Genomic DNA, 18023 nt, shown 5'->3' with positions numbered 1-18023 from the left:
TTGCTGCAGAGAGCACTATGTAAAACTGGAAAGAATACACTACATCTTGCAGGACATACTGCAGCTGATAAGTACTTGAAGATGGGAGATTTTTAAATAGAAGTAATTTACAAATCTATATAACTTTCTGGTACGAGCTGAATTGCAAAGAATAATTTTCCCAGTGTTTCCCTTTAAAAAGCAATACAACAATCTTTATACAACACTCACTACAACTATCCCTACTTACACAAGAACCCTTTAAGCAAGGAGGCCCCATCAAGTTAAACGGGTCGTCTTATTAGACACACTGCAGTGATCACTATTCAGATAAATGGCTGCCCAGGTAAAGCTGGCCATAAACAAAAGATAAGTGGCGGTTCAACATTTGTTTGGTCAACAGCTACCTCTTTCTCAATTACCACTCTAGGCAAGCATGCATTTTCAATGGAGAGAGGAGGGATGAGAGGTTGCAAGACTAACATTTCAGGGCTTTATCTATACAAAAAGAAACGGATGGGGCAGATAAAATTTAACATTCCAGATCTTTCTCTCTTCTAACATCTGTAGTCGGGAGACAGTCTCAAGACCACCAATAATATTAGATGATTGGCTGGTCCTACCAAAATTAACAGGTCTGGCTGACACACCTCTGAGGTGTATGGTTTGCTTAATACATGCCAGAAGCTCCATTCTAATTGAAGACTTGAGTCTCCATACTCAAAATCATTGGGGGTTTCATTATTCCCATACTTATCCCCTGTTCTGTGGATAAGAGCTAACATTGCACATTAGGAAAATTGGTGAGGTACTGTTGACTGCACATTAATAGACAAGTTAAAGAAGAAGTGTGACCGGGGGGGGGGGGGGGCAAAAATTCATTACAGGCAGGGGGTGGGGGAAAATAAAAACGCCAATATGTTTATGGCTCCCGGAACGCCACACAACCGAGGCCACGGACCCCACCAGCTGTCATTTTCTCCCAGGTTCCAGAGACGTCATGACCTTGGTTCGACGTCACAGAAGGGTGGGATTTAGCCCACTCATCTAATCAGTGATTGCAGCGGTGTCCCATCCAAGTCACCGACTGGCTGAGCGGGGCATCCCTCAGCCTGGTGGGGACGTAGTCCGAGGGGAACTCAGAAGACAATCGGCAGGGTCTAGCAGGGACAGGTGACTATAACTTTTTTTTATTTAGCCCCACCCTACCTGCCCGTAATGATTTTTTGCCCCCTCCCCCCACCACCACCATGCCGGACTTGTCCTTTAAAACCAGTTATGGACTTACACATACCTTCTGATCATTGAGGAATGAATCGTCATATTCTACACCAGGGATAAACCCCAACACTGTCCTTTGCAGTACCAGTTTTATTGTAGTTTTCCAATTACCCACCCTCAGCATCAATTCGCATAGAAGATATAAGGATTTAGACATAAGTCTTGCAAAAATAATTATGATTTTGAATAAATTAAGTCTCCTTAGATACTAATTACTTGAAGTCACTATATAGGTCACACATAACCTTGGGGTAGAACTACTACTGAAGTGACAACAGGAATGCCACATCTACCAACATTTTTAATTAATTTGCTAATTTTATCATGCCGTTGAATTAAATTAAATTCATAATTTATAAGAAAAACAGTATTTAGTTTTCTTTTTGGAAGAGAAAATATTCCTTATAAATGGCTATTATTATGCATTATTGTTATTATTTCTACATCATTATTATAGACTAGAGGCTATACATTTACTTACCAGGTTAGTTCTCCGAGATTCTGGTAGCACATTGGATGTGTCAGAAACAACTCACAGAATACAGTATATCATATTGTAGGGATGTACCATGAAACACTGCTAAAGAAATACAGGTGGGCTTTCAAAAGGGTGTGAGGGGTTATTGCCCAAAGGTAGAAGTTGAAGGCAGGACAGGATACCCTTCTGGTCCTCCAGCCAATGGTACCAGTTTCAGAGGGCTCTGTGACTGACACAGGTTGTATTATACATTGGTCTTATTGTATTATACATCAACAGGTGGAGCTTTACAGTGAGACTGTCACCCCCTTTCTGTATGAGGACTTCTCTACACAGCTGTAAAGCCTAAATTCTGCAGTTTTCATACCCTACTTTATTATAGATTTCTTGGTGCCTGGTACAGTGAAAAATGCTTTTTATAGTTGGTGAATTCTGCCACCTGGGAGGGGCTTTACAGGTGTTTTACCACTTGGCCCTGCCCGTATCGAAGCCATAGGCTCCTCTGTGATGTCATCGGTGTCTAGCGCCCCCCCCCCCCCCCTCGGTGGCCATTGGAATGGGCCGACCTAGAGGTCTAAGCCCCACCCTCTCTAGGTCGGCCCATTCCTATGGTTGTCAAGGGGGCGGGGCCTAGATGAAAATGATGCCAGGGAGGGGTGGGGCCTACTTCGCTGATGTGGCACAATCCACCAACGGTAAAAAGTTTTTCACTAGACCAAGCACCAAGAAATCTATTATAAAGTAAGGTATGAAAACTGAAAAATTTTGGCTTTACAGCTGTGTAGAGAGCTCCTCATATAGAAAGGGGGTAACAGTATTACTTTAAGATCTTCCCAGATTATAGTCTCACACTTGAACAGTGCTAAAAACAGTACTGCTATCCTTGCTTACATCCTCGGGGTCACGGATAAATTTGCCTCTTACTGCAGGGCAGCAAGAGCATTAACTTGGTCTTTACTCCTTCCTGACCCTTGACATACAAATACAACATGGGTTCGGTGGGGAAGTATGATGTTACACCCAGCAGGTGCCAACTGCTATCTGAACATGGAAACAGCAGAGAACAGTTTGAGGCCAGTCATTTAACAGTTTAGATGCCTGTTTAGTTACCTCTGGTCAACCAACACCCCAATGTAATAGTGGAGTGCTCACTGGTTGTGTGGCTGTGTCAGTACACTAGCACAAACTTTTAAACTTTTAATTAATCATAATGCAGAGGGCTCCCAGGTCCAGTCCTTAGAACACATCTGTGTACGGACAAAATTCTACGGACGTGTAAACGACCCCTTACACATCCCAAGTCAACAGGAAGGGTGATAAGACTCCATAGATCACTAAAACATGGATATGGTGTATGTGGTGTGAATTCAATCTCTGAACAACTAATGGATATGGCTTAACGCTGTACTTGGCTATCTGCATCAGTCTCATAGCGTTGAATGTAGCATGCCATAGCAGTCATAGAAAGTCAATCTCTCCCTCTTTATGTCCCTGACTTCAGACTGGGCAAATGTTGACTTTGTCCAACCTATAAGGGGGGAATGTTATCTCAGGAAACCACACTATGTATGTCACATATTGGAGCCTATTAATTCAACACTAAATATTGGAAATAAGGTATATGACATGAGAATCACATGGGGGTAGATAAAAGCCGAATACTCCAGGGCTTTGGAGTTTAATATTATTGCTGTGCCGCCTCCTGCTGAATTCATTATATAGAAATAATGACAATTAGAAAGTACGGAATTAAAAAGTCAGCTCTCCGCCTCGATTCATGGCCGAGCGCTGCGTGTTCTCCAACAATCGCTATCAATTACAGCTATGACATTTAAAAGTGATATTTGAGACTGGTTACACATTTCTAAAGGTCTTCTGTAAAAGAAACATGTCAGATTTATGCTGCCATATGTGATTCTGGAGCTATAGACGTTTCATAACAAACAATAAAATCTTGTACAAAGGTGAGAGGAGGAGGAGGATGTAAAAGTTTACAAGCTTGCAAACACATGGACAGATAATGAAGACAATTTTCCTTCCCTGGAGGGATATCTGGCTATTCCAGTGTTTTCAGACTCACAACTGAGGCTCCACGGATCTCTTTTATGCATATTTAAATTAATAGGGGGCAATGTATCAATCGAGACTCTCGAGTGAGTACTTCATTGGCTTTTTTTCACTGATCTCCCTGAGCTCAGTGATTGCTGTGTTTTGTTGGTCAATTTTAATAAACCTTTAATCTTTTAAATCCACTGGTGTCAAAAAGTGACAGAGATTTGTAATTTACTTCTATTTAACCCTTAGACGACCCTGGACGTAGGGTTACGTCATGGAAGTCTGTCCCCAGACGACCCATGACGTAACCTTACGTCCTGGGTGTTTCTCCCGCTATGAAGCGTGCTCCGGAGCGGAGCGCGCTTCATAGCAGGTGGGGGCCGGCTGCAAACAGCAGCCAGGACCTCACCAGTAATGACACGCTGCAGCGATCGTGCTGCCGCGTGTCATTAACCCCTTAAACGCCGCGATCGCGGCGCGACCGCGGCGTTTAAGTGTAAGTGACAGGGGGAGTCCCCTGTCACTTACCGATCGGGACCCCCGCAGTGTGACTGCGGGGGTCCCGATCGTTGAAACGGACTGCCGGAGGTCTCTCACCTGCCTCCGTGCGGTCCGATCGGCGATCTGCTACACTGAGCCTGCACAGGCAGGCTCAATGAGCAGATCGCCGATAACACTGATCAATGCTATGCCTATGGCATAGCAATGATCAGTGTAAAAATCAAAGTAGTGAATGTAGAAGTCCCCCAAAGGGACTTCAAAAGTGTAAAAGAAAAAAGTTCAAATCACTATTACACTACCCCAAAGCCCCTCCCCCAATAAAAGTCTAAATCACCCCCCTTTCCCATTATATAAATAAAACATATAAAAATAAATAAATAGATAAACATATAATATACCGTAGCGTGCGTAATTGTCCGATCTATTAAAATATAACAAGCGTCATTGTGATCGGTTAGCGGCGTACACGAAAAGAGGGGAAAAAGTGCGCAGATTACTGATTTTATGTTACATTATATATTAAAAAAATCAATAAAAAGTGATCAAAACGTCCGATCTTCACAAATATGGTATTAATAAAAACTAGAGATCATGGCGGAAAAAATGACGCCCCATACAGCCCCGTAGGTGAAAAAATAAAACCGTTATAAGCGTCACAATAGGCCCATTCTATTAATATTTAATTGCCAAAAAAAAGGATTTCATAAAAAAATACATATATAACATTAGAGAATCTGTGTAACCTGCATATGGTTGTGTTCCGGCTGACCTATAGAATAATAGTGTCATGTCGCTGTTACCATATAGTGCATTACGTAGACACAGGAACCCCCCAAACGTTACCATATTGCATTCTTATTTACGATTTCACCTATTTATATCTTCATAAATAATATATTTGGAATTCCATCATACATGTTATGGTAAAATGAATGACGCCATTACACAGTACAACTATTCCTGTAAAAAACAAGCACTTACATGGCTTGTAGATAGAAAACTGACAGTGCTAGAGCTCTTAGAAGGGGAGGAGGGGAAAACGAAAACACTAAGATCAAAATTTGCGCGGTCCACTGGGTCATTTTGGGCCTGGTCCTCAAAGGGTTAATATCTCCAGTTTTCCAGTATTTATCAGCTGTTGTTGGTCCTGCAGCAAGTGGTGTATTCTTTCCCATATGACACAGTGCTCTCTGCTGCCACCTCTGTCCATATCAGGAACTGTCCAGAGCAGTAGCAAATCCCCATAGAAAACCTTGAGACGTGGTTAGAGATGTTTAGAGATATGCAGGGTTACTATAAATGTCTCCATTGTAGTTATTGCAATCATCTTAATCAGTGATTTTCAAAAAGTGTGCCGCGGCACACATGGTCGGGTGTGCCGCGGGGAAAGTTCCACAAACTATGGTGCCCCTGTGCGATCAGTGGCGGATTATAATGTGGGCGGTTGCGTGGTGCGCTGCGGCGGGCCGTGATGCACACATCCAATCAACGTGTGCGCTACGGCCCGCCGCAGCGCACCACGCTCCCGGTCTCTGCTGATTGGAGGAGCACGTCCGGGCCCTACGGGCAGCCGGTAGGTGAGGCGGACAGCAGCGGCGACCATCTCGGAGGAGGTGATGAGGAAGGGGGGGGAGAGAAACAGTGGAGAGAAGCAGGGGGGAGAGAAGTTTGGTGGAGAGAAGCAGGGGGGAGAGAAGTTTGGTGGAGAGAAGCAGGGGGGAGAGAAGTTTGGTGGAGAGAAGCAGGGGGGAGAGAAGCATGGGGGAGAGAAGCACAGGAGAGAAGCATGGGGGAGAGAAGCACAGGAGAGAAGCAGGGGGGAGAAGTATGGTGGAGAGAAGCACAGGAGAGAAGCATGGGGGAGAGAAGCACAGGAGAGAAGCAGGGGGGAGAAGTATGGTGGAGAGAAGCACAGGAGAAAAGTAGGGGGGAGAGGTATGGTGGAGAGAAGCACGGGAGAGAAGCAGGGGGGAGAGAAGCACAGGAGAGAAGCAGGGGGAGAAGTATGGTGGAGAGAATCACAGGAAAGAAGCATGGTGGAGAGAAGCACAGGAGAGAAGCAGGGGGGAGAAGTATGGTGGAGAGAAGCACAGGAGAGAAGCAGGGGGGAGAAGTATGGTGGAGAGAAGCACAGGAGAGAAGCACAGGGGGGAGAAGAAAACAGGCCCAGGTTTCACACTGAGTGAGTATAAATACATTTAGAATCTATATTATTAACTATATGTATAATATGTACTGTTTTAGTGTCATTTTGTGCCATTTTGGTTGGTGGTGTGCCCAGGGGCTCAAAAAAGGTTGAAAATCACTGATCACTGATGATGTGTAGAGGGTCATAATGAGTAGTGAACAGCAAGGGGGGGGGGGGGGGGGGGGGGGGGGAGGGTGCACAAATTGATCCCGGCTCGGCATTCCATAGATATGGTCTGCTGCTGCTCAATGGGAGATCAGTGCTGTGTATATAGAAGTCCCCCGAGGGGCTTCTAATTACTGTTGGTAAAATAAAAAAAAAATCCTCTCCCCTAATAAAAGTTTAAATCACCCCCCTTTTCCCATTTTATAAATGAAAATAAAGTGCGTAATAGCCCGAACTATTAAATTATAACATTCCTGATCTCGCAAGGTAAACAGCGTAAGCGTAAAAAAATTCCAAAGTGCAAAATTGCGCATTTTTGGTCGCATCAAATCCAGAAAATTGTGATAAAAAGTGATCAAAAAGTCGCATATGCGCAATCAAGGTACCGATAGAAAGAACACATCATGGCGCAAACACCTCACTTAGCCCCATAGACCAAAGGATAAAAGCATTATAAGCATGGTAATAAAGCAATTTTAAGGAACATTTAGTATTTTTGAAAGGTTTTAATTTTTTAAAGCTGTCAAATAAAATAAAAGTCATGCAAGTTGCATATCATTGTAATTGTATCAACCTGAGGAACATAGATAACATGTCAGTTTTACCATAGGGTGCATGGCGTAAATACAACCCCCCCGCCCCCCCCCAAAAAAAAAAAAAGAAATATTGCGTTATATTTTCAATTTCACTGCACATATAACATTTTTCTGGTTTCACAGCATATTTTATGCAAAAATTAAGTCTGCCATTGCTTCTGCCCTCTACCCGCAGCCACCACTGGAACTTCCTAGCCGCTCTCTAGTTCCAGGCCACTCAGTTATTCACTGGCCAAAACTGGACTGTGCCGCAGCCATTGATTGGCTGAGCAGCCTTTCCCTTCAGAGAAGTTTAGGCTTGAATACACGACTAGGATCGTTTCATCAGCTGATAATTGTCTTTATTACATGGAGCGATGATCTGCTAAATCGGCCTAATTTGGCAGATTATCGCTCTGTGTAATAGAGCCCTAACCCTGCCAGCATCACCAAGTGCAGATACAGCCGGCCAGAGACAATTTTTACAGGAGCCAAGTATGGAATGTAAGTCTCCAGGAGGAGGGGTGATTCCACATATATTTTACCAGAGGGGCTTACCCCTTTAACATACTGGAAATGCACACACAGTCAATCACTGGCCAAAGACGTTATTGGTAGAGATGATTATACATCGGGAAATCTTAGGTTCGATCGAACTTGAACATTTTCGAACGTGAAGCATTTGATTCCTGATGCCTTCCCGTTCCGTGGGGAAGGAGGAGACAGCCCGGGTACCGCCTGAAATTCTGGGATATAGCCTAGGTAATAGGCTGTATCCTGGAATATCAGGCAGTACTCGGGCTGTCTCCTCCTTCCCCACGGATCGGAAAGGAATCGGGAATCAAATGCTTCACGTTCGAAAATGTTCAAGTTTGATCGAACCTAAGATTTCCCGATGTTCGATCACCTCTAGTTAGTGGCATTACCCTATGTTGTGACTGGGCCAGGAAGGACTGTCAGAATGGTTGTGGCTGGGCATTGGCCACGTAAGTACTGATAATATTTTGAAGTCAGCCTGAACACTATTTAAAATGACTTCTATCACTCAGCACCTTTATCGCTATTCCTCAGAAGAACTTTCTTGCATTCCTAAAGAAAACGTTAGCAAAATCACTGAAACACAGCAACCGCAGGAAGGATATTTGGCCGAATACTTCACACACTGCACTAATGTGACTCCAAAGTGCTATAAAACCTGGCTGACGCTGAAGCTGTCACTGCCAGCATCCATGAGGCCCTTCAACCATTATACAAGGTGCATCTCCATCAACAACCCTGACAGGTCATACTGCTGCCATGCAGGCCTCGGACATGGAGCATCTTGTCACATAATTGGGAAACATGAGTATTAAAACAAAGCACAAGACAAGATGGACATAAAAAAAATAAAAGTATATTATGCTGACATTTACAATGCCCAATGGAACTTATTATATGACAATGTGAATAAGTGGCCCTGCACGGGGGAGAGAATAAAATAAGCAGAGGCTTATACAACATGGAATACGATTAGTGTTTCATTATTTAATAAGATGCATATGATAGACTTACGGTAGTACATCAGTCTGGCAATACAGAAAAATATAAGACTCAGATTTCATACTAGAAAATTAGGAATTTAAAGGAAGCCTGTGAGCGGTTCTGATCCTTGTCCGTACAGGCTCGTGTTTGCCCAGATCTTTCTGTAATGACATATTCCCATTACCAAGTCTATGCTAACCTTTTCATAATATGGCACCCATGGCATTTCCTATACCCTGCCTGCAATCTAACACCCTTACATTGATGGACTTCACACCTGAGGGCTGGGTTCACACTACGTATATTTCAGTCAGTATTGTGGTCCTCATATTGCAACCAAAACCAGGAATGGATTAAAAACACAGAAAGGCTCTGTTCACACAATGTTGAAATTGAGTGGATGGCCGCCATATAACGGTAAATAACGGCCATTATTTCAATACAACAGCCGTTGTTTTAAAATGACAGCAAATATTTGCCATTAAATGGCGGCCATCCACTCAATTACAACATTATGTGAACAGAGCCTTTCTGTGTTTTCAATCCACTCCTGGTTTTGGTTGCAATATGAGGACCACAATACTGACTGAAATATACGTAGTGTCAACCCAGCCTTATACTACAGAAAGATTGGCATAGCTAGGAAAGAGGTGGGGGGTCTAAATGTTCATCTATCACATTGAAACATAGATGGCCTTCTCACCGAGATTTCAGAAATACCTTTATTAAAGTGCTTATTGTAATCCGTATTCTTCCAGCCGTTCATCTGCGATTAATACAGCCGAACTGCTGTGCGCACAGACTCTATTCAAACTGTGTTTCAAAGCCCTCAGCAGTGACAAGTGTGCTATCTATTTTGGGTTTCAATCAGATTTGTCATTTTTAAGAAATTTACGTTTAAAGACCCCGAATTTCCCATAGAAAATAATAACCCATTGGAAATAATGGCCACACTGTAACCGCTAACAGCCAATCACAGCACATATGCAAATAGCTGAAATATAGCAGCCAATAGAAATTCTAAGGTCTTGTCAGTCAATGCCTCACAACATCCACACAGTCACATGTCCACTATTGGCCAATTGAAGATGTAGAAGATGGAAGGTCCTTAACGATTTTGTCTCACTGACATGAGTAAGATTGTCATGGTAACCAAGCAATGATCTTTACCATTATAAGTAGCAGAGTTCAGTCAGTAAAGTAGCAGAGCTGAGGGGATGGAACCCAAGCCGCTCTTAAAAGAGCATTACATAAGTCACTGTTAAAGGGACGGTACCCAAGCCGCTCTTAAAGGGACGGTACCCAAGCCAAACTTAAAGGGACGGTACCCAAGCCGCTTTTAAAGGGACGGTACCTAAGCCGCTTTTAAAAGGACGGTACCCAAGTCGCTCTTAACAGGACGATACCCAAGCCGCTCTTTAAGGGACTGTTCCCAGTCGCTCCTAAAGGGACGGTACCCAAGTCGCTCTTAAAGGGGCATTACATAAGTCACTCTTCAAGGGATGGTACCCAAGTCGCTCTTAAAGGGGCATTACATAAGTGGCTTTTAAAGAGACGGTACCCAAGCCACTCTTAAAGGAACGGCACCCAAGTCGCTCTTAAAGGAACGGTACCCAAGTCTCTCTTAAAGGGACGGTACTCAAGTAGTTCTTAAAGGGACGGTACCCAAGTCGCTCTTAAAGGGACGGTACTTAAGTCGCTCTTAAAGGGACGGTACTCAAGTCGTTCTTAAAGGGACGATACTCAAGTCGTTCTTAAAGGGATGGTACCCAAGTCGCTCTTAAAGGGACGGTACTTAAGTCGCTCTTAAAGGAACGGTACCCAAGTCGCTCTTAAAGGGACGGTACTTAAGTCGCTCTTAAAGAGACGGTACCCAAGTTGCTCTTAAAGGGTCGGTACACAAATCGCTCTTAAAGGGGCATTGCATAAGTTGCTCTTAATGAGACGGTACCCAAGCCGCTCTTAAAAGGACGATACCCAAGCTGCTCTTAACGGGACAGTACCAAAGTCGCTCTGAAAGGAACGGTACCCAAGTCGCTCTTAAAGGGACGGTACTCAAGTCGTTCTTAAAGGGACGGTAGTCAAGTCGTTCTTAAAGGAACGGTACCCAAGTCGCTCTTAAAGGGATGGTACTTAAGTCGCTCTTAAAGGGACGGCACCCAAGTCGCTCCTAATGGGATGGTACCCAATTCGCTCTTAAAAGGTCAGTACTTAAGCTGGTTTTCAAAGGATGGTACCTAAGTCTCTTTTAAAGGGACAGTATTTAAGCTGGTCTTAAAGGGACAGTATATAGGTCACTCAAAGCGTTGTCACCAAAGTTGCTCCTTAAGGGACTGTACCAAAGTTGCTCTTAAAGGGACTGCACCAAAGTCGCTCTTAGGGCCGATTCACACTAAGCAAACACAGCGCAATTCCGCCGCGGAATCCCGCCGTGCTCAGTGTGCTGCTTTGAGCGAATGGGAGAGCGCGCGCCTGTCCGCTCCCTCTCCTCTCCGCTCAAAGAATGAACATGTTCATTCTTTGAGCGGAGAGCGGCGGCAGAGGATGAGCGCGCGCCCTCTCCATTCACTTAACAGCAGGACACTGAGCACATGTTTGCTCAGTGTGAACCGGCCCTTAAAGGGAGAGTATAAAGGGTTAAAGTTTCTCTTAAAGGGAAGTCACTGTTAAAAGGGTACTCCTTTCAAGCACTATGTATTTTCCTGGAAATGCAAATCTAGTTTATTTCTATAGTCTTTTCCATCAATAAGGTCTATGTCGTTTCGGTATTATGCAAGCAAGGTTTAAGGGCCCAGGGGTGCATTCTGCAGCAATGCAAAAACCCAGGTAGGTCCAGCTTATGTGGACTTTATTATTGCCCCCAGTTTGACTGACAGCTGATGCATAAGAGGACATGGGCCGGACTTAGGCTCTTGCCCTGCTGGGAACCCCCCCCCCCCCCCCCAGACACTTTCATCTCATTTGCATAACAAAAAGTTATAGCAAGGACCAACCAGTACAGTAATACACACTGATAGTGGTCTGAGCCAACTCACTTGTATACTGGGATTCTGTGCATGGAATGGCAGAGAGCCACTCCAACGTGCTGGACTTTCTCTATTGGTTTGTCAGATATGGAGAGAAAAAAAAGGTATGCCTGGAACTTTGGTGAGAAGCCCTCTGTAGCTATGGGCTTATCAACAACCATATTTTTTAGGTCAGCTTAAAGGGGAACTATCAGCAGGTTAGACGAATCTAACCTGCTGATATCTCCCTATTGCACAGGAGACGCAGAGGAGGAAGGTATGTCCCTTACCCTAATCTTCAGTGACATTCTGGTGCAGTTAGTCATGTGCTCCATGGTCAGGTGAGACCGCTAGAATCACTGGGGCCCTTGTTAGGAGCACTACCTAATGGTAGTAAATGGAGCAGGCCGCCTGGGGGTAGGCCAGATCGGCATTATGGGGGTGGGCAGTGCTCCTAACTGGTGTCCCAGTGCTCCTAATGGTCTCACTGGAACGTGGAGCCAGGGCCGTCTTAACAGCATTATGGGCCCCTGGGCAGAGGTGCGAATTGCCCTCCCCTACCTAGCCCCCCCCCCCCCCCCCCGCGGCCGCCGCCATAAAAAAAACCCATCATTGCAACCCCGCCCCTAGCCAGTACAATTACTTACAATAAAAAATACAAATTATTGTTAACATAAACTTTATTTCACAACAGTCTCTCAGCAGCACAAAAACAAAAAATAACCGTGCGTGCATGCCTCACCAAACCAGACCAGGTTGGCTTCAAAGTATCCAAAAAACGCAATGGAGACAGCTCTTCCAACAGCAATCTGCAGGGTTTATTTTCACACCAGTGCAACATGTCTCATATATACAGAGGGGCAACAACATGACTATTATATATGAGAACCATGTTGTCTCCCTGTATGTATACTGTATAATACAATATACAGAGAAACAACATGGCTTATATATAGAGAAGGGCAAAACAACATGTCTTATTTATACAGAGGGGCAACAACATGACTATTATTTTTTTTTTTTTCCAATCAAATTTTTTATTCAGAAGGGGTATATAAAACAGTACAGAGCATAACAAGACAAGGAGGTCACGCAGGACCTTGTAATGACAAATATGCAAAGAGGAAGCTCTTTTATGAACACATAAAATTTTTTACTGTAATTTTGTGCAGATTATTGCCAGAAAGAACTAATGCACATAATGGTGGTAAAGAAACCTTGTTAAATGTGAACTTAACAACAATAGCAACAATGTAGTGTATATAGAAAGGAAAAGAAAGAAAAAATAAGAAATAAAAAAAAGGAACTAAAATAAGACAATGTAGACCAGCGCTTTTGAGTGTTAAGCAATTTGTGCGTCCTAGTGTTAGGTGGTTCAAGACCCATCACTAAGTTAGCGCACTATAAAATTGTTTACAGAGTTATGGCCGGGTGTATGGTATAGAAAAGGAGGTGGAGGCCAGAAAACCATTGTATAAGTGAAACCAAGGGGCCCAAATATTAAGGTATTTATCATGAGTACCGTTTTCCCAACTGCACAGTTCTTCTAATCGTGATATTTGTTGCGTTTTATCTATCCATTCTTTGAGCGTAGGGGGGGATTCGTCTCTCCAGTGGAGAGGGATAAGTAATTTAGCGGCTGTTAGTAGAAATGTGGGGAGGTGATTGCGTGCGGGTGTAAAAGTAGTGGTCGGAACCCATAAGAGAATGAGTGTAGGGTCTAGTTGAATGTCACAATTGCATATGTAGCGTATGTGCTGGAGAACCATGGACCAGAAGTTTTTTATATTGGGGCACTCTAGCCATATATGAGATAATGTCCCCAAATGGGTTTTGCATCTCCAGCATGAGTCATTCTCCACTACATTCATTTTTTTTAAAATGTATGGTGTTCTATACCACCTAGTGGTCAGTTTAAATGAGTTTTCTTGCACCTTCACACATCTAGAGAAGCCGTGAGAATTTTTATATATCTGCATTATCGTGGATTTGGAAAAAGAAAGGTTTAATTCTTTTTCCCAGGCAATTATATAAGAAGGCTTGCCAGTAGTTTCATGGGTTAATAGACTTTTGTAAAGTTTAGAAATCAAGCCTTTGGGAAAACGGTCCATATTTAGGTAACATTCTAGCCAAGAGGCTTCTCTGTATTTGGGAAAAGTAGACAGAAATCTTTGACATTCTCTTTTAAAAAGATCATCATATAATTGGTGAGAACCTCCAGGCAACTTTTTACCCAACAGTGTTTCTAGATTAGGGATGGGAGCAGTAGATCTGATCTGTGAGTAGGAAGATAGATAAAGAAGACTATCCCAAGGTGTTACTGGTGGTGTAGTAGTGTTATTTAGGAAAGCAGGGATAATTCCAATTGGCATATGTGGCGGGGGATCTTTTGTCGCTAGTGTTTTGTAAAAATTGTTTTGCCAAACATCTAAAGTGCCTTTTAATAACGGCCCTACCCATTTATTTGGGTATTTACAATTTGTCCATAAACAGAGGAAATTTTCTTTACCTAGTATATGTTTTTCTGTTTGTATATATAATGGAGAGGTTTTGGTCGAAGCAAGAGATAACCATCGGGATAAATGAACTGCACGATAGTATATTTGCAGATCAGGAAGGCCACAACCGCCTAAGCTTTTGTGTTGTCTCATGTAAGAGTGTGCTACTCTGGGCTTAGAATGCTTCCATATAAATCTAGAGCAAATAGTTCTCCATTTTGAGAAGAAGGTAGCAGGAAGCTTAATTGGTATAGTTTGAAGCAAATAGAGGGCTTGTGGCAATATGTATGTTTTGATAATATTTTTTGTACCTAACCAGGAGACATAGGGAATTGTTAGATCTTCTAGTTGTTTGGTGACTTTAGACAAAAGAGGTTTGAAATTAAGGTCGTATAGGGAGTTTAAATCAGCCGGGACAGAGATACCAAGGTATTTGATTGATTTAGGGGGCCACATAAATGGTGTTAATTTTTGGATGTTTTTTAATTGTGAGTTTGGTAAGGAAACATTCAGGGCCTCTGATTTATTATAGTTAATTTTAAAATTGGAGAGTCTCCCAAAATCTCTGAAAACATTTAATAAAACTGGGAATGCTTGTTTTGGGTTGGTGATAAATATTAATAAGTCGTCCGCGAATGCGGCCGTGGTGTGGGTGGTCGAGCCAATGTTAAGGCCCTTTATTTGTGGGGTTTGCTTAATTTTTTGTAAAAGAATCTCCATCGTTAGGATGAAAAGAGAAGGTGATAATGGGCATCCCTGTCTGGTGCCGTTCCGAATCTGAAAGGCCTCAGACAGGGTGCCATTCACTCTAATCTTAGCGTATGGTTCAGAGTACAGGGACATTATTGCTGTGATAAACTGGGTAGGAAACCCGAATCTTTTTAAAGATTCTATAAGAAAATCCCAGGCCACTCTGTCGAAGGCCTTCTCGGCATCCGTGCCGAGAAGGACTAGTGGGACTTTGGCTCTCTTAGCGTAGTGAATAGCGTGTAGCACTCGTGATGTATTAAATTTTCCTTCCCTACCCGTAACAAAACCTGTTTGTTCCTCCGTGGTTAATAGGGGTAATAGATTTTTTATTCTATATGCAAGGAGTTTTGCCCACCATTTTAGGTCTGCATTCAATAGTGAAATTGGCCTATAACTCCCACATTGGGTTGGGTCTTTGCCTTCTTTCGGTAGAATCGTTATAAATGCTTCAAGCATTTGTCTTGGCAGTTTGTCACCTGAGAGTAAGCAGTTGCACAATGTTGAGAAGTGGGGTGTCAATATGTCTGCAAATTTTTTGTAGTATATGATGGGTAGGCCATCGGGTCCTGGGCTTTTTCCCACTGGTATTGATGCTAGTACTTTAGAAAGTTCCTGGGGGGTAATAGGGGCTAATAGTGATATTTTGTCCTCTACAGAAAGTGAAGGTAGTTTAACCTGGGTTAGGAATTTATCCAAAAGATTTCTTTTGTAGTCTGGGTAAGCCATCTGATCTGACGGAATATTGTATAATTTCTCATAAAAATTACAGAAGGCTTTAGCAATGTTGGGAGTGTCCAATACAGTGTTCCCACCATCAGTTATTATTTTGTGTATATAGGATCTATCTTTTCTATGTTTTACCAGAGCAGACATAATTTTCGAACCTTTATCTCCATGTGCATAATGTTTAAATCTGCACCTCTGAAGAGCTTTGGCCGCTTGTACATTTAGTAAATCTTTAAGTTCTAATCGCATTTTAAAGAGTTCATCTTTGACTTGCGCGTCTGCTTTTGCCTTACGTTTATTTTCAAGTTTAGCAATTTTGTTAAGGAGATCGGTCATTTTTGCTACTCTAAGTTTTTTAACCCTAGAACCTAGGGCTATTAGTTCTCCTCTAATAAAAGATTTGTGCGCTTCCCATACTATAGGAGTCGAGGTTTCGGGTATAGCGTTAATTTTAAAATATTCTGAGAGTTTTTCTTTTAAGGAAGCGATGTGTTTGGGATCACCTAAGAGTGTCTCATTTAATGACCAGGTCCACTCTTTCTTAGGGGTATTTCGGATTTCTATCTGCATAGAGATAGGGGCATGGTCTGAGATTGCTATTATACCAATTTCAGCTGATCTAAGGTCTTGCAATGACCTATCAGATATAAAAATGTGATCTATACGATGATAAGTTCCATGAACATGTGAATAAAATGAGTAATCTTTAATATCAGGATGTAGGGTCCTCCAACTATCCACTAGGTGAAGATCCAGAAGCGACTTTTGGATATTGCGTCTCGCTCTAATATTTAGAGTCAGAGATTGAGACGTCGTGTCCATTTCTTGGTTCAGTGCGCAATTGAAATCTCCACCCAGTATGATAGATCCTTCAGCAAATATGGTTAGGTCAGAAATAGCTTTTTTAAACCACGCTGCCTGATTCGTATTAGGTGCGTAGACATTGGCCAAAGTCACTTTGTTATTGTATATGGAGCCTTTAATGAAAACATATCTAGAAGCTGGGTCTATCTGTTGGGCGCTGACTTGAAATGGAGTATTTTTATGAATTGCTATACTCACTCCTCTAGAGGCAGATGAGTGTGGGCTGTGGAACCATTGGGAGTATGGGTAGTTATCTAATTTGGGGATATGATTCAGTCTAAAATGAGTTTCTTGAAGAAACAAGATATCAGGAGTGTGTCTTCTAAGGTATGAAAAGATATGACTTCTCTTTTGAGGTGTATTCAGGCCTCTGGCATTCCATGATATAATATTAAGTGATGCCATAATCGAGTATTGTGATGAATTGAAATAAACGCTTAAGTAGTACTAGTCTACTGTCTGTAACAAAAAACATTAAACCAAACCAATTAACTCGGTGATAACATTCAACATCCATTTTCATATAAGTAAGCATTATGAACAGTTATGCTAAAATACAAGAAGTTAGTAGAGAGTATCGTGTATAGAATAACAATGAGTAAAATCATTGTAGTGTCTGCGAGCTCAAGTTATTGCTCTTAGAAAAATAGGAAAAAGTAGTGACCTGGGGTGTTAGTCATTTTCCCCATCTGTTGTAGTAGATAGGGATATTTATCATAATAACAATGTCTAGAGTTAAATCTAAAACTTACAAACAATTTTTGTGTGAGAGGAAGAAATTGCAAAATATATCAGACAACATCATAAGCCGTAATACTTGCTATCTAGGTCTGTCAAGTAGGTGGAAGACGGCCGCTCTTAGGAGATTTCGTTTTTTTGCGTACTGACCAGTTTTCCTTAGATGGCAAAGTTGGGAACGGTGTATGTAGATGAACCGGGAGCCATGATGGTATGTCCATTTCAGGTATATCAAGACGTTCCCACATACCATTCAGATCCTGTGGTTTTCTTACTGCATATTGTCTCCCATTTGAAGAGATGAGTAGGCCAAATGGGAATAACCATCTAAAAGGGATCCTTCTTTCTCTTAGTTTTTCTGTTAGAGGTTTAAGAATTCTTCTTTTCGTTAATGTACTGGCTGCTAAGTCTTGATAGAAGTGGATTTGGGTTCCTTCGTGTGTAATGTCATCCGTTTCTCTAGCAGCTTTCAAAAGAGCAGCCGTATCAACGTAGCTAAGGAGACCACATATAACATCCCTTGGAGGATCATCTGCTGACGGTTTAGGTCTCAGGGCTCTGTGTATTCTCTCTACAACAATTGTAGAGGCTCTCTCTTCTCCTAGGAGGTTGGTAAATATGGATTTAGCCGTAGCTGGTAAGGATTCATGAGCAATATTTTCCGGGAGACCTCTAATACGGACATTTTTACGGCGACTT

The sequence above is a fragment of the Dendropsophus ebraccatus genome, chromosome 11 (assembly GCF_027789765.1).
Source record: "Dendropsophus ebraccatus isolate aDenEbr1 chromosome 11, aDenEbr1.pat, whole genome shotgun sequence".
In the NCBI taxonomy this organism is placed as follows: Eukaryota; Metazoa; Chordata; class Amphibia; order Anura; family Hylidae; genus Dendropsophus; species Dendropsophus ebraccatus.
This window is presented reverse-complemented; position numbering follows the sequence as displayed.